At 44.2% G+C, this 27,914-nt stretch overlaps 1 protein-coding gene across 6 annotated transcripts in view; it reads left to right on the top strand.

Moving 5' to 3' along the window:
• Nucleotides 1-27,914, top strand: part of KLF12 (KLF transcription factor 12) — a 233,455-nt gene that overhangs the window by 48,640 nt on the left and 156,901 nt on the right. The gene's annotated exons all lie outside the window — the stretch shown is intronic.

Genomic DNA, 27,914 nt, shown 5'->3' with positions numbered 1-27,914 from the left:
GGTGCAAGGAGTGTTGTGGGGGCTGGGGGAGGAAGGAGGCCATTGTCCAAACAGGGTGTGTGTTTGTTTGTTTGCTTGGGCAGCAGTGACAGATCTTGGGGTGGCGAGGAGGTCCGACTGACAGCCCTGCGTTCTCCCCGGCTGGCGTTCCAGTCTGGTGGGACCTCGCCGTGTCCTTGATGCTGTGTCGGAGAGCTTCTTGCCTGTGACTGATGTGAGGGCCACCTGTCAGCAGCACATGTGATTGACGTAGGAAAGGATCTTCAAAGCAAGGGCACCGGCGCATGAGATTTGGGCAGGCCTTGAGCTGACAAAACAAGCAGGCGCTTTCTAGAAAGAAATCTCGTGAAGATAGGCTAAGCGGCCCCATGTAGTCCAGAAGGCAGCATCACACAAAATGCATGATTTGCAGGCAGGATATACATCATTCTAATGTGTGTCGGAAATCTTTTCTTTTGCACTAGCTTTAATTAATGTGAAAGACCTCGGAGTCATTACAGAGTAGGGCTGCTGCCTTTTGATTCCAGCAAGGTCCTGTAAGCAGCTATTTGAGAAAAGCAACTAAACGGGGGAAGCCTCCTGTTACCTTGGGATGCTGTACCTGGTGAACTTCTGCTTGACACGTTGCCATTAAAGGCACAGGGGCATTGCAAAAAACATAAAATAAAAGGCGACAGCTTTCTTTCTAGGGCAATCCACTATTTCTCATTCAGGAAGCAACAGCACTGGGGTAAGCTGCAGGCTTCGCCTTGTATGAATATTTCTCTTTTTTTTTTCTTGGGTAGCAAAAGACACACATCTGGGGCAGGGTGAATTACGTTCCTTGAGTATACATTTCCCGTCTCTGTTTTCTTGAGCTCCTCAAAATAGCTCTTTCCTGTCCTCTCTTCATTCACTTTCTTTTCTTCATTTTTTCTCTCTTTCTATTCACGTGTGAAACTTTTTGTTGTTGTTATTGTTCTGCCCAACTGATGAAAAGGGCTACTTGACATTTTGTGAGATAATGGTAGAAATTTACTGACTATTCCTTTTAAAAAAAAAAAAAACAGACCATGGAAATTAAATATAAAAATCATAGCATTGTTACTGTTCCTCCATTTCTTTGCTAAGAGGAAGATTTAAGAGAAATAGGGGGGTGTGTTTTTTTGCTAAGAGCAGATTTAAGAGAAATTGGGTTTTTTTCCTGTAGCAAATATGGTTATTATGATCTCGCTTCTTGAGTCATTTTAAATTCCATATAACTCTGTATCAGAGATGGGAGAATTCCGTGCCCCCTGCCCAGCCAGTATGGGTTGGAAATATTTTGGCAGATAGGATTATGTAATTGGCTTTACAGTAAATCAGCTCCAGTATTTCAGGCATCTGATAAACTAGAGAGCGAAGGAAAGGCTAGGACAGACATGTCCAATGTGTCAATCATGATTGATGGGTAGATCGCTGGATGGATTTCCGACAATCGCACTATGACCAGGGAACCTTTGCTCCTCCTTTGCAGCCGGTCCCGTGAGTTCCACAGCATACACCAGCAGGCTGAATAGGGCTTGTGTGGCGGCTGAAGGAGGGAGAGAGGTGTGCCTCTACTTTTGCCGTCCTCGGCTGGGCAGCCCTCGCTGGGTGCAGCAGGGCCGCGCTCGTGTGGTGGGCAGAGGGTACAGCAGTCCCCCTCGGGAGCAAAAGGAAGTGGGGTGCTGGGGTGCCGATGTTCCGCATTTTGGATAACAATAATAATAATAATAATAATTTATTCATACCCCGTCCATCTGGCTGGGTTTCCCCAGCCACTTTGGGCGGCTTCCAACAGAACACTAAAATACAATAACCTATTAAAAATTAAAAGCTTCCCTAAACAGATGTCTTCTAAAAGTTTGGTAGTTATTTTTCTCTTTGACATCTGGTGGGAGGGCGTTCCACAGGGCGGGTGCCACTACTGAGAAGGCCCTCTGCCTGGTTCCCTGTTACTTGGCTTCTCTCAGGGAGGGAACTGCCAGAAGGCCCTCGGAGATGGACCTCAGTGTCTGGGCAGAACGATGGGGGTGGAGACGCTCCTCCAGCTATACTGGGCCAAGGCTGTTTAGTGCTTTAAAGGTCAGCACCAACACTTTGAATTGTGCTTGGAAATGGGATGGGGTTGGATAAAAGGAGATCACTTTTTCTTCCTCCTCCATACAGAGTGACCTGTGGTTTAATCAGCTGTCACCTCAATTTGTGCAATATATGGAAGAAAGCGATGGAATCTACCGCGAATCTGTGCTAAGGAAAGAAAGGGTTTTTTCCTGGCCACCAGCACCCTAGTCCTTGTGCCTAATGCCAATGGGATAGTGTGGTAGATCATTGCCAGTTTTTAATGCCGGATAGTAGATCTCAGCCTACTTGAAGTTGGACATGCCTGGGCTAGGAGAACCTGTTTAGTGGCATGGACCCTGCAACATCTCTAAGCTCCTTCGCGTGAGCAATGCATGTGGGAGAGTTGTGGACTATGGGAGCTGTAGTGCCCATAATTGCTGTTTGGACTTGGTTCACTGTGCGTACACGATGGCATCAAAATAATCTCCATGATGGTTGAGGACTTTTGACTGTCATCCCCACTTCTAGTGAGCAATGTGAGAGTCAGCACACATTGATTTACACCACAGAGACTGCAATGAGTTCATGCAGGTTTTTTCTATACTAATCAGACCCATTCCAGACATCTGGTTAGTCCGGCTATGCTTCTGAAATGGATCTGATTGATACCCAGAGCACTTGTCTTAAAATCTGGATATTTTGCTGGCAGTTTGGGCTTTCATTTATGTTACGTGCTTTCGATCATGCAAGATAGAGCAGACATGCATTTTCTCAAGGAACCCCCCAACCCCTGATTTGTTACGCAAGCCCGTTTAGTGTTGCTGTTGTAGTTGTTGTTAAACTTCAAGCCCGGGGATGCACTCCATTGTGTCTGGAGACAGACGGATGCCAATAACAAGTATTATTTCTAAAATTTGCATGTCACCCTTCAGCCAAAGATTTCAGGGCAGTTCACAGCATAAAAATACAGAGTAAAATTACAAAGTACATAACAAAAACAAAATAAACCAATAACGCCCACCACCCCAGATGTTTTTAGTTTTTTTTAAAAAAATGCAAGGATGTGATTTTAGTTGTATTTTTATGTGAGTTGTATTGGGAGGGTTTGTCCTGAAATGCAGCAGTGAATTCTGGTAGGAATAATGATAACAATCATCTCCTTCTTCTTCATAAACTTCAAGTGCTGAACACTTGAACTGAAACAGTGTTCCTAGAGCCTAGGATCTGAAGTGCGGTGATTTGGCAAGGGGGGTGTTCAATGCAGTGGAAGCAAGGACTATGTGTGAATGGAACAGCCTTCTTGCACACAAGAGCTCACCTTTGGAGAACCATATATTAACTCCTGTGGTCTTGCTGTTCTGATCCAATAATTTTTGTGTTATTAGTCATAATAGCATTTCTCAAGCATGCTTGCACAATTGACACATGCAGCTGGCTTGAATTATTTTGTCTACACTTGCCTTGGGGCGTATGGGGTGTTAAGGAAGGAGTAGCACTTTTGGTAGGTATGCGGGTAGCACTGTGGGTTAAACCACAGAGCCTAGGACTTGCCGATCAGAAGGTCGGCGGTTTGAATCCCCGCGATGGGGTGAGCTCCCGTTGCTCGGTCCCTGCTCCTGCCAACCTAGCAGTTCGAAAGCACGTCAAAGTGCAAGTAGATAAATAGGTACCGCTCTAGCGGGAAGGTAAACGGCATTTCTGTGCGCTGCTCTGGTTCGCCAGAAGCGGCTTAGTCATGCTGGCCACATGACCTGGAAGCTGTCTGTGGACAAACGCCGGCTCCCTCAGCCAGTAAAGCAAGATGAGCGCCGCAACCCCAGAGTCGACCACAACTGTACCTAACGGTCAGGGGTCCCTTTACCTTTACCTTTAGAACTTTTGGTGGGGGCATGTTATGCTCCTTCTGGGGTAGTTTGCCCACCTTTGGTCCCCACTCAGCTCTCACCTGTGGCTCCTAGAAGCTATCAGTATGCAACAGCGGCCACACCCCAGGAAACGGCCAGCTTAAACCAGGTGATGATAGCTGATGCGTCTCAAACCCTCAGTGACTTAGGGACTTTGCCTGCATGCAAAGACAGGCTCTGGTGGACTGAGCAGATGAGACCAATAGTGGGTTCAGTGCTCAAGACAGTGGTTTCTGCATGTGCTGTAGAGGGAAGTTAGGAGCAGGTGGGGCTTGATAACCAGGGAAGGTAGCCCATCTAGGAGAAGGAAAACCCTGATCCTAAACCTCCACCGCCTTGCAGGATACCTTCAGGAGAAGAAACGGCTGAGGATTAACGCTACACAAATCCAGAGTGGAGTCCCTAAGATGGTTGGATGGTATCTTGTAAGCCTCTTTCCAGCAGTTCCTGGTGCCAAATGTGTTGCTCTGCTTTCCTTTGAACCACATCAGTGAGGCCAAGAGAAGCGTCTTGTCGTCTGGGCAGCCCAGGACCTGCCCTGGGGGAGGTCATTTTGGTGCTGTTAATGCAGAGGTTTGACTTCAACCCTGGAGGCAAACTCCCAATATCTGCCTTCCCCAGCTTTGTGTCTTCTAGATCAGGGGTTGGCAAGGTTTACGTCGCCTGGGCCAGTTCACTCCAGCGGAGATCCCTCTGTGGGCCAGATTGCACATGTGCCCGTGATTTCCAGTGCCTGCGCACACATGATTTCTGGCGCCACAGAAGCGAGTCCCCGCGCCATGCTGTGCTGGTTTAGCGCAGCATGCAGGGTCTTGCTGAGCGGGTGGCTCGGTTTGGGGGCGGCTCGTGGGCCGGTTAAATGATCCCTGTGGGCTGCTTGTGGCCCATGTGCCTTAGGTTGGCGACCCCTGCTCTAGATGTTTTAAGACCACAGCTTCCAGCTCCAGCATGACTATCTTGGCTGATGGGAGCTGCAGTCCCAAACATCTGGAGGGCACCAGGCTTGGGGAATTCTGATCTATATCTAGTGTTCAGCATCACCTGACAGATTGAGATGTGGTGGGAGATATGGAAATGTAGCTTAAAAAATAATAATCACCAGTAGTCACAAGTAATTAGACTGCTTGTTTAAAGGACCTTTGTAATGACCTAGATGTTTCAGCCCTGGAGTTGAACCATATCCGGAAACTTTATATGGCTGGGATTAGTAGCAGTGTTTCCTCTTGTCAGAAAATAGATTTAGTTGAGGATATGACATTTGCATAAAAGAACTTCCCTTCGCCCTGGAGAGGGCTGGATGTACGGTTCAGTTTAATCTTCCTACTATTACGCTTGTTGCTAAATTGGGTTGCTAAATTGGATACTGTGGGAGACAGTATTTTCTTTACACTGCCTAAAACACATGCTTTTCAAGAATTAAGAGGAAATGAAAACAAACCCTTTTTTCCTCACCTTGTTAAATTTTCCAGCTGCCATATCTGCAAGGGGAAAATGCTTGAACTGCGTCATTCCTTCCCCATCTCAGCTCTTCAGATCCCCCCCCCCCCCGCAATAATCCTTAAAAAAAATAAAAAATATGCTTTTCAGGTTTATACGTTTCACTAATTTTACAAACATTTCAAAACTTGACTTCCTTCCCTCTCTTTCTGCGGTGCCTTAAATTTATTTTCAATATTTTCTGCGTATCCAAATTGACTTAATTTGCTCATTATTCACCTACTTTCAATATATATTCTTATAAAACTGCAGGTTATTACAATAATCCTGCCAATGTTCTTATCTGTTTACAATTTATCTGTAAATATTCAATAAACCATTTCCATTCTTTTATTAAATGTTTGTTATCTTGATTTTTTATTCTTCTGGTAAGAATAAGTTAATCAGCCCTTCAGATTAAGCCTATGAAAGTTACTAGTTCGTGACTATTTTTACTAGGCCACCTGACCAGGTATATCATGTATCTTAATAATTGCTGATGCGACTTTGGCAGGTTGAAGTGAAATTAATCAACTCTCTTCTAGTTTACAAAAGCTTTTTTAGACTGGGCTAGTTCTTGCAAGTGGTGACTTTCCAACTTTTTATACTTCCAGCGCCTTGCCTTGCATTAACTCAGTGGTAGGACTCACAGGGTGATATTCACCCTGTGTTTTAGTCAGAGGAGACCTATTGAAACCTGTGAGCATGACTACCTGAAGGAGCACCTCCACCTCCATTGTACTGCCCGGACACTGAGGTCCAGCTCCGAGGGCCTTCTGGCGGTTCCCTCCCTGCGAGAAGTGAGGTTACAGGGAACCAGGCAGAGGGCCTTCTCGGTAGTGGCACCCGCCCTGTGGAATGCCCTCCCATTAGATGTCAAGGAAATAAATAACTACCTGACTTTTAGAAGACCTCTGAAGGCAGCCCTGTTTAGGGAAGTTTTTAATATTTGATGTTTTATTCCGTTTTTAATCCGTTGGGAGCCACCCAGAGTGACTGGGGAAACCCAGCCGAATGGGCGGGGTATAAATAATAAATTATTATTATTATTATTATCAATTTCAATGGGTCTACTCTGAGAAAAACTTAGTTGAATACCACCTATGCTTTGCATGCACAAGAGTCCCAAGGTGATAGGATGGTAGAGAATCCTGTCTGAAAATGCAGACAGCGATTGCTAATCTTTGGAGATGATGGACCCAATGGCCTGATCTGATAATAAGGCATTTCTTTCTATTCCAAAAAGTAGCAGAATATACAGTGTTGTGTGAGCTATGCTGCTGATTTGTGCAAAACCTTCCATTTAAAACAGAATTTGGTACGGCACGCTTATTTTAAGGGCGGTGTGAACCCCGGAGGGCAACGTGGCCACCTGTTGACTAAAACCACAAAGACTTAGGGTTAGGGTTCCCACAACAGCAGGCTGAGAAGGAGGTTGAAAGCAATATGATTGGTCTGAGTGGGACAAGTGAGCACCTAAAGAGCTGAAAAGCAGCTGTTTTTGATTTAGCTGCCAAACAGAGCATTCAGAAGGCTGGATCGAGTGTTTAGGGGGCTGGACCATTGTACCCCCACCATTGCCTGCACAACTTACAACTTTGTAAATTAACTGTGATAAAAGTCACCATCAGGTGCTTATTTCCTAAAAGGAAGCCATATCCTATAAAACAGGGGTTGCATCCTTTATTGGCCAAGGATTGTATTAACTCTGTTGTAAACAAAATCTGGCCTTCCTCCCTTATGGGGTATCCAAGAGCCTGTATAGAGTCTTTAAGTGGGTTCCCTATTGGCAGGAGAAAATAACAGAGGCCAACCAGAGAGTATTGAGAAGCAAAACAGCTAGTAAGCCTGATCTTTATTGATCTGTTGCAACAGGGTGCTCCCCTCACACGCAGGAAAGGAGGAGGACCCAGAACCAAGGTGTGCCTGCCCTTATATAGACATTTTAAATTCCCTGCCCTGGAGCTCAAGACCACCCCTCCATACATCATACATACATCACATGGGGTGTAACCCAAGACCACCCCCCACAAACATCATACCTACATCACAGAAAAGGTGGTCTACAACAGAAATTTGAATGTTGTTGTTTTTCCTGTCTGCCAGGTTATCTGATAATGCCTTATCTGATTGCCTTTCCGTGGTAGTCTGGCCATTCCTTTGAGATGGTGATTACCCAATTCCTGAGACAATGGGAAGGTTTTTTCACCTCCTCCCTCCTTGGAGAGAAAGATTTGGTCAGCTTGGGAGTCAAAATGGTTTCAGGACTGTCTTCCTGTGCTGCTTCAGACATGGTGTTTATATATTTATATGTACGTGTATGTTTGGTACATTTATGAACATTTATTACATATCAAAGACCTTAAAATTCTTATAACAACTCCTAGTTGATTTGTCTGGAGCAACACGCTGGCTTTGGGTAGGGTTGAATCTGGTGGTGGGTGACGTCAGACGTCAAAGTGTTCAGGCCACTCCTTCCCTCCTTCTTCCTCTGACACCCCCTTTTCCTTTACTCTTCCCTCCTCCGACACCCTGTTTTTATCTCTCTTCTCCTTCTTCCTTGCCCAGTCAGTGGAGACCTGAACTCATCCCTTGTGGAGGGCTTTTGAAATCAACATCCACAGCCTGCTCCCCTCCTCACACCTCACCATTGTAAAGGTTTCTCTGAATTTACCGCAATAAAGGGAACGATGGTTCGTGAAAGACACCCCAAATTTCTAACTTCCAGTTGCTAGAAGTCAGAAATACAGTGGCATTGTGAGGTTTCAGAGTTCATCCCTTGAGTTATAGGCATCGATTAACCTCAGGGCCCCAGGGTTGTGTTTTTTGATGCAGAATGATTGAGGAGAGAGAGGATAGGCAAGTGGTTTAAAGGAGGAACCTTTGGGGCTCATAAAATTCCACACCGATGGGCTAGACATAATCTGTGGAGGTAGGGCGCCGTGTTTTACTTTCAGTGCTGTTCCAGAAGGCATTTGTGTATCCCACAGAATGTGATTGCAATGTGCTCACTGTTTCTAATTTCCTTGAGACTGCTCAAAGGAAAGATGACGGTTTGCCACTAACCTTCTGGTTTTTTTTTTGTTTTTTTAAATAAATTTTTATTGAAGATTTTTTTTAAACAAAAACAAAACAGAAAGAAAAATAAAAAACAATTAACATCTTGTAATAACCATATTTTCTTCACTTTTTGGACTTCCTCACATCTCTCGCTCCTGCATTCCAAAATTATACAGTTTTAATCAGCAATTTATCACCTTGTTTCCATTCTTATTCTATAGATTACCAATGTTATGTCCCTAACTTTGAATACTTTTAGCTAAGTCTTAATTACCCAATTTAAACATAATAATTATTCAAAATTTATTTTTCTCTTTAAGTTCACTTATTCTCATATTCTTTTCAACTAACTTAATGGAGCCATGTTATTTTCAATCTCATGTAATTTACAATGGTTTTGTAAATAGTCCTTAAATTTCTTCCAATCCTCTTCCACTGCTTCCTCTCCCAGGTCTCGGAATCTGCCAGTCATTTCTGCTAATTCCATATAGTCCATCAGTTGCATCTGCCATTCTTCCAGCGTGGGCAAATCTTGAGTTTTCCAATGTTTGGCGAGGTTTGCCACTAACCTTCTGGGCAGCTACTTTGCAGGATGGCTACTTTTAGAAAAAGAAGGTGGGTGAAAAGGTTAGGGTTGCAGAGGGGATTTCTGTTTTGTCCCGTGACTAGACACAAATTGCCTTTTGGGAACGAGAGGTGGTACAGATCCTTACTCTGAGGGGTGTTTGAAGTATGTGTGTGCATGTGTTCACTAACATCAACACTTGGCATCTTCGAATCATAGATTGTAGACTTGGAAGGGACCATGAGAATGAGGGTCATCTAGTCCAACCCCCTGCCGTCTTTTTGCCCACCCAAGGTGGGGCTCAAACTCACAACCCTGAGATTAAGAGTCTCATTCTCTGCCAGCTGCGCTATCCCAAAGCACTAGGGTAAGTTCAATGGAGCCCATTACAGTGGTACCTCGGGTTACATACGCTTCAGGTTACATATGCTTCAGGTTACAGACTCCACTAACCCAGAAATAGTGCTTCAGGTTAAGAACTTTGCTTCAGGATGAGAACAGAAATCGTGCTCTGGCAGCGCGGCAGCAGCAGGAGGCCCCATTAGCTAAAGTGGTGCTTCAGGTTAAGAACAGTTTCAAGTTAAGTACAGACCTCCAGAACGAATTAAGTACTTAACCTGAGGTACCACTGTACTGGCAAAGGGGGGACCAAGAAAAGGAGGAGGGAGACAAGTAAGAGGGCATTTTGTCCAATTCCCTCCAAACCTGGAAGCAGTCCTGGTATGAGTAGTAGTGTCGCTCTTAATGTGAAAGAAGCTCAGTTACTAAAGGGAGGGGGCAATCCTATGGCAAGATCTGCCAGGGCGAGCAGCTTAGGATGTGGCGGATCTCTGGCTCAGCCAGCTGATTCCCACCTCAGCCGGGCTCAGGTGGTGCTAAGCCCCCAGCACAACTTGCTCATCCTGGCTGAGCTGAGGCTGGTGTAATTTCCACCCCCCAAAAAGGGGGTGTTCTGAGGGCTTGGCAGGGATGGGACCAGAGACTTAGGCTGGGTCCTCTGTCCTCCCAACAGCTTGCTGCTGCACCCTGCAAGGCAGCTGCTTCACGTGGCCTCTGGGTCTTGGTATTGGGAGTGACCCAGCCCGTCCCAGAGCAAGATTGTCTGCCCCTGGTGTTAGTCAGGGGCAAGCAGAAGGAGACAAACCCAAAGCAATGAATCATGCAGAGTAGCCTGCTCTGGAGATCAGTACACTGAAACTACAGGAGCCTTTCCTTGCAATTTTATTTCTCTTCCATTGTGGCATGTCAGGATACCCCAGGCAGTGGCGTAGCGTGGGTTGTCAGCACCCAGGGCAAGGCAAGTAATTTGCGCCCCCTAACCCCTAACCTGCCGCCGCTGCCAGCTTCTTGCTGCTGCCTGGTCTGGTCTAGTGTGGTTCTCTCCCGCCCTCAGCACTGCGCTGGGCGGCCGCTGCACTGTCCCTCCCCCAGATGGTCCTTCGCTCCCTCTCCGCACCGCACGCCTGGCACCCACCCCCTCCACAGTGGGCGGCGACCCGGCGGCTCCAATCAGATTCGCACAGCCAGCACTGCAGTGAGAGAGAGTGAGTGAGCCAGGTAGGGGCAGAGAGCTGCGAGTACGAGCGCGCCCCCCCCAGATGTTGTGCCCGGAGCGGCTGGCCCCTCCTGCACCCCCCATGCTACGCCACTGACCCCAGGACACAGTCTATACGCTGTATAGTTTCAATAAGAAAACAGAATCCTTTGGCAAATGGATGGACTGTCCTGTTTTTCTTAATGTGTTCAGTTAAGCATTTCTTCTACCCAAATGAAGCGCCTTTGAAAATCCCTTGCCTCACTTTTAATGAACATGTGGAAAACTCACCCGGTCCCTCCTCTCTTCAGAACTAGGATTCGCTCTTCTTTTGAGGAGTATTGCTTCTGTTGTCAAATGAAAAAATCAAAAGAGAAATGAAAATATTTAATTCTGGGCAATATTAGTCCTGGGAGATTTACTTCCAGTACCTGCCTGTTCAGGCTGAACTGGTGGGGGGAAATGCCTGCTTTCATACTTGTGACTTTGGTCTGTTTTCCCACTCAAGAGTGGCTGGCTTTGAGCAGTATGTGATACCCTGAAGGTTTAAGAAACTGTCAGAATTTCCTGGTGGCTTGACACTTGCCTTTGAACGTGCCTGCTGTGCCCGTTGAGACATGAAAACAGATGGGCAGAAGGATCACTGGGTGGAACTTCCACTGGTGTCGCAGGGCTGGCGTATTAAAAGATGCGAGACCAAATAAATGAGTACCACTGTGCATGGGGCAAGTTGGCGAGGAAAGCAGAAGGAAATTTCAGATAGCCATCTTATTTTTCTGGGGCTAACGGTCTTTCACTAAACCCTGAAGATAAAACATTATTTTTTAAAAATGTTACAGCCTTTTGCTCCATATCTTGATACAAACAAAGGAACATTAAGGCTGCGATCCTTTACATACCTAGGAACAAGTCCCACTGAATTCAGTAGGGCTTACCTGCAGGGAGACATGCGTAAAATTGCACTGCAATTTAGCACTGAGCGAGGATAGTCACAAAGGTTACATATTCTGTCCCATGGGTGGTGTGTGTGTATATATATATAATGCTTCTTTGTTTACATAGAAATCCCTGTAGCATCCCAGTATTTTCAGAATCTAGAAAAAATCAGTTATCGAAGGAGTATTGTCTTAATTATCCATGCCTCTTACAGAAACAGCACTGTTTGGGTGAAAAGTAAATAACAATATTCTAATCAAAGGCTTGATCTCAGACATCTCAGATTAAGATGTTCCAGTCTCCTGTATTTTAATAATGGTAGTTCTACACGAATCTATGAGTGTTGACTTGGCTTTCTGGCCAGCTTCTATTTTCACTTGCCCCAATATCCCCTCTTAACCCACAAGAGGCAAATTCTGGCAAATTCATTGGGCTGAGCAGAGAGGGAATGCCTGTATTTTGTTTGTGCTGTGATGGGAGAAGATGTTAAACAACAATAGGGAGACCAAATTTTAGCAAAAGTGAGAGATGAGATGGGGGAGCAGTGGTGAGTTGCCGCTCATCCTCCTCGCAAGATAGCTAGGGGCTGTCTTAAGCTGAAAGAGTGAACATTGGGCTGCCTGTGAATGTTTTCATGATTTACTTATAATTTAAAGATAAAGGGACCCCTGACCATTAAGTCCAGTATTGGACGACTCTGGGGTTGCAGTGCTCATCTCGCTTTATTGGCCCAGGGAGCTGGTGTACAGCTTCCGAGTCATGTGACCAGCATGACTAAGCCGCGTCTGGCGAACCAGAGCAGTGCATGGAAACGCCGTTTACCTTCCTGCCTATTTATCTGCTTGCACTTCGATGTGCTTTTGAACTGCTAGGTTGGCAGGAGCAACAGGAGCTCACCCCGTCATGGGGAACCGAACCGCCGACCTTCTGATCGGCAAGCCCTAGACTCTGTGGTTAAGATCACATCGCCACCCGCGTCCAACTTATAACTTAACTATTGATAAAAACGAGCAAACAGAAAACAATATCAAAATGCTTCAATCCCAAACCAGGAGCAGTGGAACCAGTCAATCTCATCACCTTCGCTAAGATATAGAAAAATATAATTTCCACATGCCAGTTGACTGCATAGAGCAAAAATGTTGGCTGGACAGGTGCATATTTTTCCTTTCTCTCATTTTTTTAAAAAAATTAAAATATTTATAAGCTGCCTTGCAAGAGTATTTATTATATAAAGGATACATAGCATCGCCCTGGACAGTGGGGAAAGGGACACAGTAGGGCATTGTCACAGTAGGGCTTGTTCATGAGTAAGTGTTTAGTCTTGGAGTTTGTGAATGCTTTCACAAACAGAAGGAGAAGAAATTATGTGCATGTTTTTCAAAGGCAGTCCCATGGGCAGTGTAATGTAACCTTGACATGTTTGGACTCATACCCAATCTGACAAAGATGACCTGTCCCCTCAGAAAAGTCTCTGTATTCCTTTGAAAGAACCTCATATTTTAAATCTAGCTTCATTGGTGTTGAACATTTGGTTTTAATTAGGAAGAAATCAGGTCCTGGATGGTTTGGGATGCTAATGCATTTCTTGATGCACAAGGATGTGTTTTTATATCATAGTTGCTCAAAGACACCCAATAAGTAAATTTCCATGCAATCCTACTGACGTCTACACAGCTGTAAGCCCAGATTTACGCCCAAGTTAGTGTGCATATGTTTTGGGACAGTGTCTGTGGAAATATTGTCCATAGTGATGGGTGGAGCCCATCATCCACTCGTAAAAAGAGGTGGTGCCTTTTTAGTTTTATGAACAGCAGCTGTAAAAAAAAAGATAAGGAGGTTTTACAAAGTGCTTCTGGTATAAATATTAATACTTCCATGGCAGGCATCCCAATTGCATCCAGAGCTCCAGCTTTGCAGCTCTCATAAGCCTCTGTTTGGCTTTCTACATCCTATGCAAGGCCTCCTAAAATCCTGTCAGCTCCCCTCATTGGGATTTGAAGCCAGACTTTTCAACCATTTGGTTTAGCAGTGCAAACAGCCCAGTCTGTGGTTAAAGTTAATGTTGATGCCATAGTTAAAATCATCTGCTTTGCGGAGGGGAGGAGTTTGCAGGAGGGCATATGAGAACCCAACACCAATTTGCAAACTCCCGTTTGATGGTCCCACAAAATGGTTCCCAGGATCACTTCACAATGGCAAAGTGGTGAGATTTGGAGAGAAATAACTTGCTCAAGAAAAGGGAGCGCAGGCTGCAATCTGAATAGACCTGATCATGCTGCATATCAGTACAGTGGTACCTCAGATTACATACGCTTCAAGTTACATACGCTTTAGGTTACAGACTCAGCTAACCCAGAAATAGTGCTTCAGGTTAATAACTTTGCTTCAAGATGAGAACAAAATTTGTGCTCCGGTGGCGCAGCTGCAGTGGGAGGCCCCAGTAGCTAAAGTGGTACCTCAGGTTAAGAACAGTTTCAGGTTAAGAACGGACCTCCGGAACGAATTAAGTACTTAACCCGAGGTACCACTGTACCTCTTTTTCAAGTGGCCAGGTATAAAAGAGGACAGGGTTTTTACAGAAGAGAACTTTTCAGCAGGCACAATGTTGCATACATACATTTGTAATTTTATTTGTATGCCACTTTTTCACAGTTCAAACCATGCCGGGGGGGGGGGGATGCATGATCCTTTTTCGTCCTCTGTTTTTGTTTAGATTAGTTTTTTATTGTACTGCATTTTGGAAAGCCTTAATAAAATCTCAATATAAAAAAGCAGGAAGCAACTGGATTGGCTGTGGGGGGGTGACCTTCACAGACGCCCTACTAAAAATCAACAACTGTCTTCTGATTGGCTCAGGAGAACCATTCATTCATAGAAAAACTGAGCAGCGAAGCAGAGAGTTCCTCACTGCCATGCAGCCTGGAGAGTTTATTATACATGGGGATAGTGGTGTCCTGTCTCACTGCCCAGGTATCTGTATACAGGGGCCAGAGGAGACACAGATGCTGAAGAGAGATCTCAGATGCATCCATGGCAGGAAGAAGAAACAGATTAGACTGGACCACAAGCAAGTGCAAAAGTAACCTCTGACTTGTTCGTGGTGGTGGGGAGGCTGAATATGGTAGAGTGATGGTGGGCGCTGGCAGAGGGTCTCTCTGCCCCAATGAAGGACCTCCTCTGCTTGTAATAAAATAAAGATGAGACCTCCAGTTTAATTACTTCATTAATGGTTCTTGGTAAGGTGACCAGAGGCTTCACTGCCCTTTATTTAAATGTTGTCTTGGCAGTAGATTATGGACTCAGCTACATTAGTCAGAAAGCAGCATTTTGAATGCATTATAAACATGCAACACTAGATGGCACTGTAGAGCACAAAACTTTTCTATGCAATTTTACATAGCGTTTTTTTCTTTTGTTGTAACGATTTAAGACTTATTTACGGGGGTGGGGGGGTGTTTCGCTGTGTGTCGATCTACCCTTTCTCTCCCCCACCTTTTTAAAGTCTCTTAACAAGCATAGCCACCTGTTTTGCTTTCAGACAACTTGATCATTTCTTTAAAATCTGCCATCTGTTGTAGTGTATAGTTTTGCCCCTACTTTTAAATTTCCATATTTTTAAACAAAATAACCCATGCAAATGATCAATCAATCAATCTTTATTACAGTCCAGAGACCCAACAAATCATTACAAATCAATACACAATTCCTACAGCCTACCTTCAGGTTAATCAAGCATTTTGTTTAGAATATAGGGCTCATTTGTTCTTGCAACCACCGATAAAAACTTTGCCAGCTCCTGCCAACCTAGCAGTTTGAAAGCATGCCAGTGCAAGGAGATAAATAGGTACCACTGCGATGGGAAGGTAAATAGCAAATGATCAGTATCTGGTTGCATTTTTATTAGATAGACCCTGCTTGGCTGCAGTCAAGTGCAGTAACTGATCTGCATTTTATTTGCCCTTTAAATATCCTCCTGTTTGTTTTGCAATTGAGCCAAAGTTCCACTTTGCCCAGTGAAAGCCTCAAGACATTTTAACACACATTTTATGATCTTCGGAACCATTCTTGAATTGCTTTATAAGAATGACATAAAAGGAGAAATGATGCCAATCACCACTAAAGATAAATGTTATTTTAGTTTCTTTTCCAGCTCTATTCTGCCACCACCCTTTTCTCCTGGTGCCCTCTATTTTCCTGGAGGCAAATGGGAAGTGGCTGCCTCCTGAATTTTCGAAAAATAAATGTAGCATTAGCCTTCGTAAACGGCACCTTTCATCTCCTTTGACTTGTGACCCATAGAAGATTAAGAACGTTGCTGCTCTATTACCAAATAAGGCATTTCAGGGAGTTGTATTCCTTTCGCAGAGCTTCAGCTCATGAAAGCTTTCTTCCCGTGGAAATCAGGAATAACTTGCTTTAGGATACAAATAATAATAATAATAATCTTTCATCAGATCTGCTCATTTTTTTTGAGGTCACGTTTAGTTTTTAGTTTTGGTTTTTAATTGTGTATTTTAGGGAGACCTTAGGAGAATTCCCCCTGCTTTGCAGGAACACAGTCCATAGATGAGCTTTATTTCCCTTCAAGTCATTTGAAACTGTTACTGTATTCGGGTAGGATCAGTCACATGCTGGCAAATTCAGGCTGTGCAATTGTAGTGGATTGGGAGGTCTTGTGGAACAACCTGCTTCCTCCAAAGACCAGACTTATTGCAATACAGAAACTGTGCGATAACTCTTGCTTTGATGCAGTGTCATCTATCCTCCCCACAAACAGATCAGAATGAATGCTCATTAAATAGCCAATGTTGTCTGATCTCCCTGCAAACAAATCAGGTTGTAGGTTCAATAAGCAGGTCATTTGTAAGCACCTTTGCTTTAATTCAGTATTTTGGTTCTCTTGACTTACTCATCACATTTTAATATGTAAGGTCCTGCCCCCTTGGGTTTGTTTGGGGATAGACTGGCCAGTGTCTCTTACACAGCTGGTATAAAAGCTGGTTTTAAGCCAAGCTTTTGTTTTAAACCAGGATTTTTGGTTTAAAGCTTACAGTCTTTGGAAATGAAGCTTCTCTCTGCATAAGTCCTGTTTGTGGCTACGCAAGAAGAGTTTTGGGGAAAAGGGGTGCAAACAACCCCAACACTTTGCCTGGGATCACTGCAGCTCATCCATGTAGGGTTAAACATGAATTACATGCAGACACGACCAATGTAAGACCAAAGGCTAGCGTAACATTTGTAGAGGAGCTGAGGTGGGTTGGAGGAGCCGTCACAAGATCAGTCCAGATGTACTCACCCTTCTCTTAGGAAAAGAAGCCCATTCTGTGCTTTCCCCCCCAGAATTGTTGAACTGAGAAAAGCCTCTTGTCAATTTGTGGTGGTTGGCAAATGGCCACCCAACCTCTGCATCAAAACCTCAACTGAAGGAGAGCCCACCACCTTTTAAGGAAGTCTGTTCCACTGTTGAACAGATCTTACTGTCAGAAGGTTCTTTCTGACGTTTAGTTGGAATCTCCTTTCATGCCTATCCTACCCCTCTCAGTCTCCTCTTTTCCAGGCTAAATATACACATTTCCCTCAACCGTTCCTCATAAGGCTTAGTTTCCAGACCCTTGATCAACTTGGTTGCTCTCCTCTGCATGTTCCAGCTTGTCAGTATATTTCTTAAATTATGGGACCCAGAACTGAACCCAGTACTCCAGGTGGGATCTGACCAAGGCAGACTAGAGTGGTACTATTACTTCCCTTGATCAGGGCACTATACCACTAGACTGTTGTTGTTTGCTGTTTTGTTGTTTAGTTGTTTAGTCACGTCCGACTCTTTGTGACCCCACAGACCAGAGTATGCCAGGCACTCCTGTCTTCCATTGCCTCCTGCAGTTTGGTCAAACTCATGCTGGTAGCTTCGAGAACACTATCGTCCTCTGTCGTCCCCTTCTCCTTGTGCCCTCAATCTTTCCCAACATCAGGGTCTTTTTCAGGGAGTCTTCTCTTCTCACGAGGTGGCGAAAGTATTAGAGCCTCAGCTTCACGATCTGTCCTTCCAGTGAGCACTCAGGGCTGATTTCTTTAAGAATGGAGAGAGTCCATGGGACTCTCCAGAGTCTCCTTCAGCACCATAATTCAAAAGCATCAATTCTTTATGGTCCAGCTCTCACTTCCATACATCACTACTGGGAAAACCATAGCTGTAACTATATGGACCTTTGACTAGACTAGAGTAGCATTAGCTGTTTTTGCTGCTATATCACACTGGTGATTCATAGAATCAAACATGTTAAGCTTGTGGTCTACTAAGACCCCTAGACCCTTTCCACAATATAAGGTGTTCCCCATCTCATATTTGTGCAGCTGGTTATTCCTGCTTAAGTGTAAAACCTTAGATTTGTATGCTACTACAACCGCAAGAATTATGTTGGCACAAAACTGGAAAACGGAAGTCATACCCAATATAAGTGATTGGCAGGTTAAAATGATAAATTATGCCGAGCTCGCTAGAATAACAGGAAGAATAAGGGACCAAGATGAACAGAAATTTCATGACAACTGGAATAAATATTGGGTGTATATTGGAACCAATATGTAGATGGCACTGGCGGGGTTGGAATAACTCTAACAGTAAGGGGTTACTATGCAAGACTAAAAATAAAATATGTGACTATAGACTTTATTTGATACTTACCAAAGGGGTGGAGGGAAGTCCAAGGCTCGGTAGAGCCCAAAACAATGTTTTGGTTTTCTTTTTCTGTTTGATTTGGGGAGTGGATAGAATATGCGAAAGTTATGTAAATGAATTTTGTATATGTTTGTATTTTTATTTGTGTAATACTATAAAAATGTATATATATATATAAATAAGTGTAAAACCTTAGATTTGTCCCTACTGAAATTCATTTTGTTAGTTTGGGCCCAGTTTTCCAATTTATTAAGGTCCTCTTGAATTGCGATTCTTGAGCAGAAGTCGCATTGAACTCACTGGAGCTTTTAAATAGACATGAATAGGATTCTACTGTAAATTGTGCTGAACTTCACTCCTTTGTTAATGACATACAGTGGTACTTTGGTTCCCAAATGGCTTGGCTCCTGAGCAAATCAGTTCCCGAACATCGCAAACCTGGAAGTAAGTGTTCCAGTTTGCGAACTTTTTTTTGAAGCCGAACGTCTGTTTCAGCTGTCGGCATTGTTTCCAGGGCCAATCAGCCAATCAGAAGTTGCGCCTTATTTTGCAAAAGTTTTGGAAGTTGAACGGACTTCCAGAATGGATTGAGTTTGGGAACTATAAAGTTCTCTGTATAGCTTTAATAAATGATTAGAAAAAAAGCTGATTTGATTGTAAACTAAAACATGAACCTGTTAAGTCAGAAGCTGCATTGTAGAAATATGTAGATGAACTGGGTAAATTTTGCATTGCAAAATTGCTTTGGTATTGTTTTGTATAAAAGCACAACTTTAAATTGTACTATTAGTTTTATATAAAAAAATTATTTGATGGGAGGAATGCCCCATTGCATCATTTGATATTATTCCATTTTTTTTAGAGCGGGGCTGAATAGAGTTGCTTTTTTAAAAAACAAAAAGTGCTGTATCAAGCGATCTTTGCATTCTTGTGGCTGAGATAAGATTTGAACCAACAACACTGTATTTCCTGCTCCTAACATGTACTTCATTATTAGCTTTTGATGTGATGCATGATATTTAATGAAATATCAATACCTTTTGCTGAATTTAGTCTCCAGGGTCAGCCAAATACCTTACTAAAAATACTTACTCATTTTCTATATTAAAGGCATCCTCAACTCAAGATTGCTCATTTCAGACCCTCCATCTTGAGCCGCCTTCTGTAGGTTTCTTTTTTATAAAAAAGATTAAATCATGGCTCTATTCTAGAGAATATTTCTCATTTTATTTCATGTTAGTAGGCATCCCATGTTATGGACCTTGAGAGATGTTTTTCATGCTGTGGGAGAGTTTCCACCTGTCACCTAGCAACTAGCATCCCATATTTTTTATGAATTTTCCCTTCCCTTCCATTTTAATCAACGTATCATATCACTGACAATCCATAATAGCAAGCAATGACGTGTGCCTTACAAAAATATTGAAAGTAGGTGCAATCCTGGTTTGAAAGGTACAGTACGTAGAAAAGCTGATGTGTTGTAGGGCTTCAGTGCTTTCCTAAGTTGAAGAAACTGAATTTAAGCCTATTCACACTTTGACATCCTCTTCCCACTGTGACCATATTCCAGCACATGGTGAGATCAAGACCAAGCAATTGCCTTGCCCACTTCTTCCTTGTTCTCCAGACTACATTCAGAAATGAAAAGCCAAAGGAGAAGATCCTAGAATTACTTTGACCCCAAGAAGTGTGTGTGTGTGAGAGAGATTGATTAAGGAAGCAGGAGGAAATTGGGGCAAAGTTTGTGACCCCAATAATGCCTGCTCTGGATTGCATACATTGAAAAAGTAAAAAAGTCTTGAGCAGCGGTTCTCGACCCTTTTTCTCTGGGCCACTTTCAGAATAAAAATTTGTTCATGCCACGCCAATTTTTTTGTCAATAAGAAATTGGAAATAACTCCTAGCAGAGCTTGATTTAGAACACAGAACACGACACAGAACAAGACCAGGGCCCTGCAGGATTTAACTTCCTTCTGCAGGGCCTGTAAGACAGAGCTATTCCACCTGGCTTTCAATTTGAACTTAGCCTGATCTTTTATTCCCCTTCCTTCCCTCCCCTTCCCCTTTTCATGAAGATTACCCGCTCTGGGATCCCACAGCTAATTCTCCCCTAGTCTCTTCGCTGGCCCAAATTGGACTAATTTAGCCAGCTAGCCCTGGTGATCATCTAATGTTTATTGGATGGATTTCCCCCCTAAATTGATTTTTGAATTCTGAATTTATTGTTATTCACGTTTTATACTGTATTTTATGTTGTTTTTTGTTGCATCAATTAAGTGTTTTAAATTTGCTGTTAGCTGCCCTGAGCCTGGTTTTCTGAACCGGGAAGGGCGGGGTATAAATAAATAAATTATTATTATTATTATTATTATTATTATTATTATTATTAAATATGATTGGGGGACAGCCAGAAAGTATAAAACAATGCAGCTACATAAGAACATCTTTCATTCCTGAAATACAGTATTGACTGTCCTTGAATTTTCCCACCACACTTGCCATCCTCTCCTGCCGCACGAATGTGGTGCGCCACACCCTTTGAGAACTAGGTGGCTGGAGTGTGACATGCAGCCTGATCTCACAGTCAAAACTAAAAGTTGCCACTAGCCATGATTCTCTATGGGAGAGAGTGGCTTCCTCTATTCATTGACACCTCTGTGGTGAAAACTTTATGCGCTGTGTACTGGAAACTAGAATCAGTGATGTAACAGCAAATTCTGAAGTGCAGGAGCTTGCCACGACAATCCCTGTAGCCACATACCCATACTTTAATTTTTCAAATTAAAAATGCAATTAATAAGTAGTCGCACTGTTTCTAAAACTGCAAACCACCACCAAAAACAACAAGAAAGATGAATTTTTGACCATAGCAGGCATTAAGCAGACCTATGCATCTTAGGTCCAAGTTATCTGAAAGACCGTTTTCCCCATACAAACCTGCCTGGATTCTAGGCTTTTTGCGGGAGGTCCTGCTACTCTCACAGACATGCTTGGTGAAGACACAGGAGAGGGCCTTCTCGATGGCTGCTCCCTAATTTTGGAACTCCCTTCCCAGAGAAGCTAGACTGGCTCCCTCCTTGCTGTCCGTCCACTAGCAGGTGAAAACCTAGTTCCAACAGGCTTTTGGGAACTGGCTGCTTTTAATGAAAGGGCTGATGCTGTGCTGTTTTGTCTGTTTTTATAAGCTATTGTATATATGTTTAATTGTATTTTTGATGATTGATTTATTCCATGTTTTTAGCAGTTCTTGTTTTTATCTGTAAGCTGCCTTGAGTCCCATCAGGGAAAAATAAATAAATATACAGTGGCACCTCAGGTTACATACGCTTCAGGTTACATATGCTTCAGGTTACAGACTCCGCTAACCCAAAAATAGTGCTTCAGGTTAAGAACTTTGCTTCAGGATGAGAACAGAAATCGTGCTCTGGCGGTGCGGCGGCAGCTGGAGGCCCCATTAACTAAAGTGGTGCTTCAGGTTAAGAACAGTTTCAGGTTAAGAACGGACCTCTGGAACGAATTAAGTACTTAACCTGAGGTACCACTGTACTGGCAAAGGGGGGACCAAGAAAAGGAGGAGGGGGACGAGTAGAGGGCATTTTGTCCAATTCCCTCCAAACCTGGAAGCAGTCCTGGTATGAGTAGTAGTGTCGATGTTAATGTGAAAGAAGCTCAGCTACTAAAGGGAGGGGGCAATCCTATGGCAAAATAATAATACAGTGGTACCTTGGGTTAAGATCTTAATTCGTTCTGGCGTCTGTAACCTGAGGTACCACTGTAGTAGCAACAATAATGGCATCCATACCAAGGCAACATTTTTTACATCTCCCCCCCCCCCCCCCACTTTGTTTATCATCTTGCCTAATGAAGGCTTCTGGTGGACTCAAGAGCTTGCTTGCTGTTTTGCAGCATTTTGGTTGGAATAAAAGTGGCAGTTCAACTCTTAGCCGTGCACGCTAATGCATAACCTTCCTTTTCCTCTGCTTAAGCTCATTCAGTAGGTTTCTCTCTGATAAAAAGCTTATTTATTTGGCATGCAGATTAGCAAACAGCGTCTTGGGAGATGACATCATTGCCCCCGCTGTGAAATAACAGTGGTGCTCAGTTCCCGCCCATCTCTACTCCATTACACCACTGGTAATAATGTGGGGGTGGAATCAAGATTAGTTTTAGACCAGAAGTGCCAAGGAGAGCCGCAGTGATGTGCGACCCTGTTGTGCTTTGTGTTCGAAGGGTAGTCATGTTGGAACAGCTCTGAAGTAGTAAGTGCAAATCCTGACTGTGGGAAGAGCTGTGAAAGGAAGAATTGTCGCATGAGTTGGTGGCAACTTTGCTTAGTGGGTGTCTATGGATTGCCCGTGGCAGAAACATGACAGTAGCCAGCCGTTTCCAACAGCGGGAAGCCAAGATGCACTGTGGGCTGTGCGTGTTTCTGTGTGGCATGTGTTGAAGAAAGCACTGAAGTCCGGGGGGTTGGGGGGACAGCAAAGAATTGGAAACAATTGCAGGTCAGAAAGCTTTGCCTTTGTGAAACACCCCATGGAGCTTTTAAAATGTAACCTACAAGTAATTTAACAGAGCCGTATGTTTGGGTTGCTACACACACACACACACACACACACACACACAAACACACTCTTGGCAGTCTCATACCATGGAAATGCATATGTTTTACATGCAGTCATGAAAGTTGGCTGAAGGGACCAGTTTGGATATTATTGGCACAGGGACGGGTTGCTAGCAGCTCAAAGGCATCGCTCTCCTGTGTGCTTTTTTTAAAAAGTGGGGGAGAGGGGTTTTTTTTTAAAAAAAACAACAACAAAACACAAATGCCTAAGGCTCTCCGGCTGACTTGTGTGCCAAAGAAAATTTGCCTTATGAAATGGAAAGTCTGAAGCAATTCAGAAGATGCCAAGACAGAGGAAACAGGGAAAAGGCAGTTTCCGTGATAGATCCAAGATGGAGCAAAGATATGTCCAATCGCTAGAGCACTCGGAGGCCAACAGCATTATAATAGGAGGTTCCTTTAGTTACAAAAATGTAACTGGTTCTTTCAAATCAATATAGGGTTGATTACCCCCTCTGTTTGCCTTCCTGTCCATTCATATCCCTTGTTTTCTTTCTCGTTTTTGATGCAGATGGAACACTTAACAAATCTTCTAACCAAGGATAGGAGATTAGGTGCCCTGTAGGAATTTGCCCCATTAGGGTACCAATGCAATTGAAATCCCACAGGGAGCCATTTGTTGGGGAGATTGGGAGGGTTGGTGGGGAAAGGGTAAAGAGCCCCTCCCTCCTCCACTGCTGCTTCTCTCTAAATTCCTCTCCCGATGCATTTTTTAAAGTGGCTTTGCAATGCTTGCCTTTTAGCTGGAGAGGTGGTTATGTGACAGGAAACAGTGTGACTCTTGTGACCACCCTGCACTTGCATGCATGTGCTTTAAAGTTATTATGCATGCATGCTCACACACAAACAAATAAATAAATAGACACTGAATTTCTGGAGGCCAAGGAGAAGAAGTTGGAACCTCCGAAGAACTCCAGCACACCTTTGTGCTTACTGACAAACTTATGAAAGGGCATTCACAGTGACAGGCAAAATAGAGATATGTCTTTCAAGGTTCAGGTACCAGAAAACAGAGACTGTCAAAAATTTGGATAGTTGGAGTATCTGGTCTTTGGGCTGCAACCTTATACTCACCTGTTGGTAACTCAATGGGGGCTTCTGAGTGAACCTGTATAAGGATTGCACTGTTGGTTCACTATTACAGTGGTATTGTTGTTGTTTAGTCATTTAGTGGTGTCCGACTCTTCGTGACCCCATGGACCAGAGCACGCCAGGCACTCCTGTCTTCCACTGCCTCCCGCAGTTTGGTCAAACTCATGTTGGTAGCTCCGAGAACACTGTACAACCATCTCATCCTCTGTCGTCCCCTTCTCCTTGTGCCCTCCATCTTTCCCAACATCAGGGTCTTTTCCAGGGAGTCTTGTCTTCTCATGAGGTGACCAAAGTATTACAGTGGTACCTTGGGTTAAGTACTTAATTCGTTCCAGAGGTCTGTTCTTAACCTGAAACTGTTCTTAACCTGCAGCACCACTTTAGCTAATGAGGCCTCCTGCCGCTGGAGCACGATTTCTGTTCTCATCCTGAAGCAAAGTTCTTAACCCGAGGTACTATTTCTGGGTTAGCGGAGTCTGTAACCTGAAGCGTATGTAACCCGAGGTGCCACTGTACAAGTTTAACACTGGGCAGTAGGTGGGCATTTGGATTTTTCTGCCTTTGCCATCCCTGAGAATGGTTTGGGCACAACATAGAGATGACACAGCATGACAAAACCTTCCTGTCACTAATTCGGATGTAAGGCCGTGTTATTAAGTCTGCCTGCCTTTTTCTACATCTAATCAGATTGCAGATTTATTTGTGGGTTAGTGCCATTCCTTTCTGCTTACATTTCCGGTGAAATCTAACTGCGTGGAGGAGCTTTGTGAGCCCCGAGGCGACATTCCCGTCTATCCTAAATCTACAGTGTGCCCTATTATGAAGTTGCCAGTAACAGTAGAGGACCCTGTGTGATTACTGTCACATCCATGCACTCTGTTTGCTAGGAGGAAAGTAACGGCTTTTGGATAGTCTCTGTCATCTTTAACTCCGTCCCCTTGGCTTTGCGCAAGAGCACAAATGTGAGCAGAAACATAAAAAGGATAAAGTATATGAATCCCAAGGGTGCGATCTGGTGCTGAGCATCAATCCACGCTCCCTTCTTTGTCAGATTCTTTACAGTTTACATCAGGCTGAGGCAAAGAGAGAGGTTTGTAGGATGCCTTGTCACACTTCGTTATGAATACAGATACCCAGGAACAGCAGCAAGAAGAAATTGCAGCATTAAAATGATGGATGCTCTGCATTGGTGGAATAAGGAGGCCAGCTGATGTCTAATTAACGTGGGCCTGGAAGCCCTTCCCTGGCCGGCTAAACCAGGTGAGGGTAGCCGATGGGTCTCAATCCCTCGGTGAGATAGTGTGAAGAAAGTATGGGGTTGCTCGTGCGTAAGTTGCTACCTTGCCTGGCTAGTTAGCCTGGTCAAACCTTTCCTGACTGGACAGCCCTTCACTTCGTGGCTGTTCAGTCGCTACCAGAATCCGTCAGTGGGCGTTTCTTAAACTTTTTCCAGCACAAAAGCTCTTTGACGCCAAGTCTACGCCTACTTTCCCTGCGCGGAAGTTTTCTGCGCAGGGTGGGTGTGGGCAGAGGAGGACCAGTGCTCTCCCCGCTGGTCTCCAGCGAAGAGTCCTGGAGACCCCTCTCCGATTCCCCCCGACCACCCCCCTTTATCCCTGGTGTTACGCTGATTTCCTTCCCCAGCTGAAGAGTTCCCTCTCTCCCTGCTTGCCCCTTCTCCGGCATCGCTTGGGAGCTCTGCCTCCACTCCTGGCTCCGATGTCAGTTCCCTGACAGATAGGAACTTCCCCTGCATGCGAAGACAGTCTCCAGCAGATGGAGCGGAGAAGATCAATAATAGGTCCGACCATCAAGAAGGTCATTTCTGCAGAGATAGATTTGGCTTAAGGAGTAAATCAAGAGTGGAGTCCTAAGACAGATAGTGCCTTACACACCTCCTTCTAGCTTCTCCTGCAGCCAGGCTGGTGCCAAACGTATAGCTCTGCTTTCCTTTGGACCACATCAGCGAGGCCGAGAGGGGGGTCTTGTTGCTTGGGCAGCCCAGGACCTCCATACACATTTCCCAGGCTTGTGCCCCAGGGAGGTGGCTTCAGCAGTTCGATGTCACCCCCAGAAGCACACTCCATTGTCTCACAAGACGGATGGATGCCAATAACAAGGAGGCCTAGAAGGTGCCTAAAGATTCCCTAGTCCAGCCTTCCAGGACCTGGGGCCCTCCAGAGATGGTTCACCTCCCAGATCCAGTCATCCCTGGCCTTTGGGCATGCTGGCTGGGCTGATGGGAGTTGGGTTCCAACAACATCTGGAGGGTACCAGATTGAGCTAGTGAACAACACAGTCATAATTATTAAGACAAAAAAAAAATTCCTTCCAGTAGCACCTTAAAGACCAACTAAGTCAGTTCTTGGTATGAGCTTTCGTGTGCATGCACACCTCTTCAGATAATTATTAAGGTTCATATTTTAAGGGGATTTCACAATAAGGGGATGGGCTTTTATATCTCCCTCCCTCCTCTTTTTAGAAGCAGAAGCAGAATCAGTCCTACTGGCATTCAGTTTCAGATAGGTGCGATGGGACAGGGTTGGAGATCTGGCTCAGAGAATGGTCTGCAGGAACATGATGTAGGTGAAGCTCAGCAGGCCTGGCTCTGCAACCTGCCAGGAAAGGAAGCAACCTGGGGACCATATGGGCATAAGGCACTCTGGAATCTTTGGTGAAAGAGTCATGGGTACCTCAGGAATCACCTGAACCTTTATATCCTGGCTCGATCACTGAGATCATCTACAGGAATGGTGGTGGTAGTTCCCCAAGTTGATGAGGCTCGTTTGAGAACAAGAAGAAACCAAGTCTTTAGTGTCATCCGCCCAGTCCTGTGGAATATTCTGCCAGTAGAGATTCAGCAGGTGCCTTCTGTGTCAACTCTTAAATTAAGTTTTAAATCATGAATGAATGAATGTCTGCTGAAAACTTTTCTATTCTACCAGATCTATGCATGCAATACAACCTTCCACAATGGCTAATTGATGTCAGTTTTTCACTTTTTATATTTTTATTACTGATATTTTTTTTATGACACAGTGATATATCTATATCTATCATCTATCTATCATCTATCTATCATCTATCTATCATCTATCTATCTATCATCTATCTATCTATCTATCTATCTATCATCTATCAATCATCATCTATCTATCATCTATGTGTAGTTGGAGGGGCTACTGGAGGCTCAGATGTGACTTCAATGAGATGTGGCATTTCAGGCTGCCTCGGGACTAATGCAGCTCCCTCTGGATTCTGGTTCTCCTTCAACGTCTCTTCTCCAACAACCTGCTTCCCCATGCATTCTTGCTAAGCCATGGGTTTGGCTTAACATTAGATACAAACTGAGCCTCTGTAAGATGATTTTTGGTTTACCTCTTTGCAGAAGAGTACCCCCCACCATGAGAGATCTCACTACCAAGAGACTTAACTCCCTCAATGAGAACTGCTCTGTAGTTGTCTTAGGAAGCAATTAAGAATACAGTGGTACCTCGAGTTAAGAACTTAATTCATTCTGGAGGTCCGTTCTTAACCTGAAACTGTTCTTAACCTGAAGCACCACTTTAGCTAATAGGGCCTCCTACGGCCACCGCATGATTTCTGTTCTCATCCTGAAGCAAAGTTCTTAACCCGAGGTACTATTTCTGGGTTAGCGGAGTCTGTAACCTGCAGCGTATGTAATCCGAGGTACCACTGTAAAGCATTTGGTGGAAAGGGTTAATTATGAACTGAGTTATGAAGTGATTAAAACATAAAATGTTAGTAGAGGTCCCCCGTGATTTGAATACCAACAATGAAGATGTTTTCTTACAACTTGGCAGTGAAGAGGCAATATGTAAAAGCCAGCCAAAATTTGATGGCATAAATAAAGGCATAAACTTTCAGATTCCACCCTCCCCACCCCAAAAAAGGGCGTGCTGCCTCAATCCCTCTTTTTTTTTTTTGGAAACATGAGAGTATACACCCACTGTTTGTTT

Source organism: Podarcis gaigeae (genome assembly GCF_964106915.1).
Source record: "Podarcis gaigeae genome assembly, chromosome: 4".
NCBI lineage: Eukaryota > Metazoa > Chordata > Lepidosauria > Squamata > Lacertidae > Podarcis > Podarcis gaigeae.
Note: the sequence above shows the minus strand (reverse complement) of the source record. Positions and strands in the feature narration are given on the sequence as shown.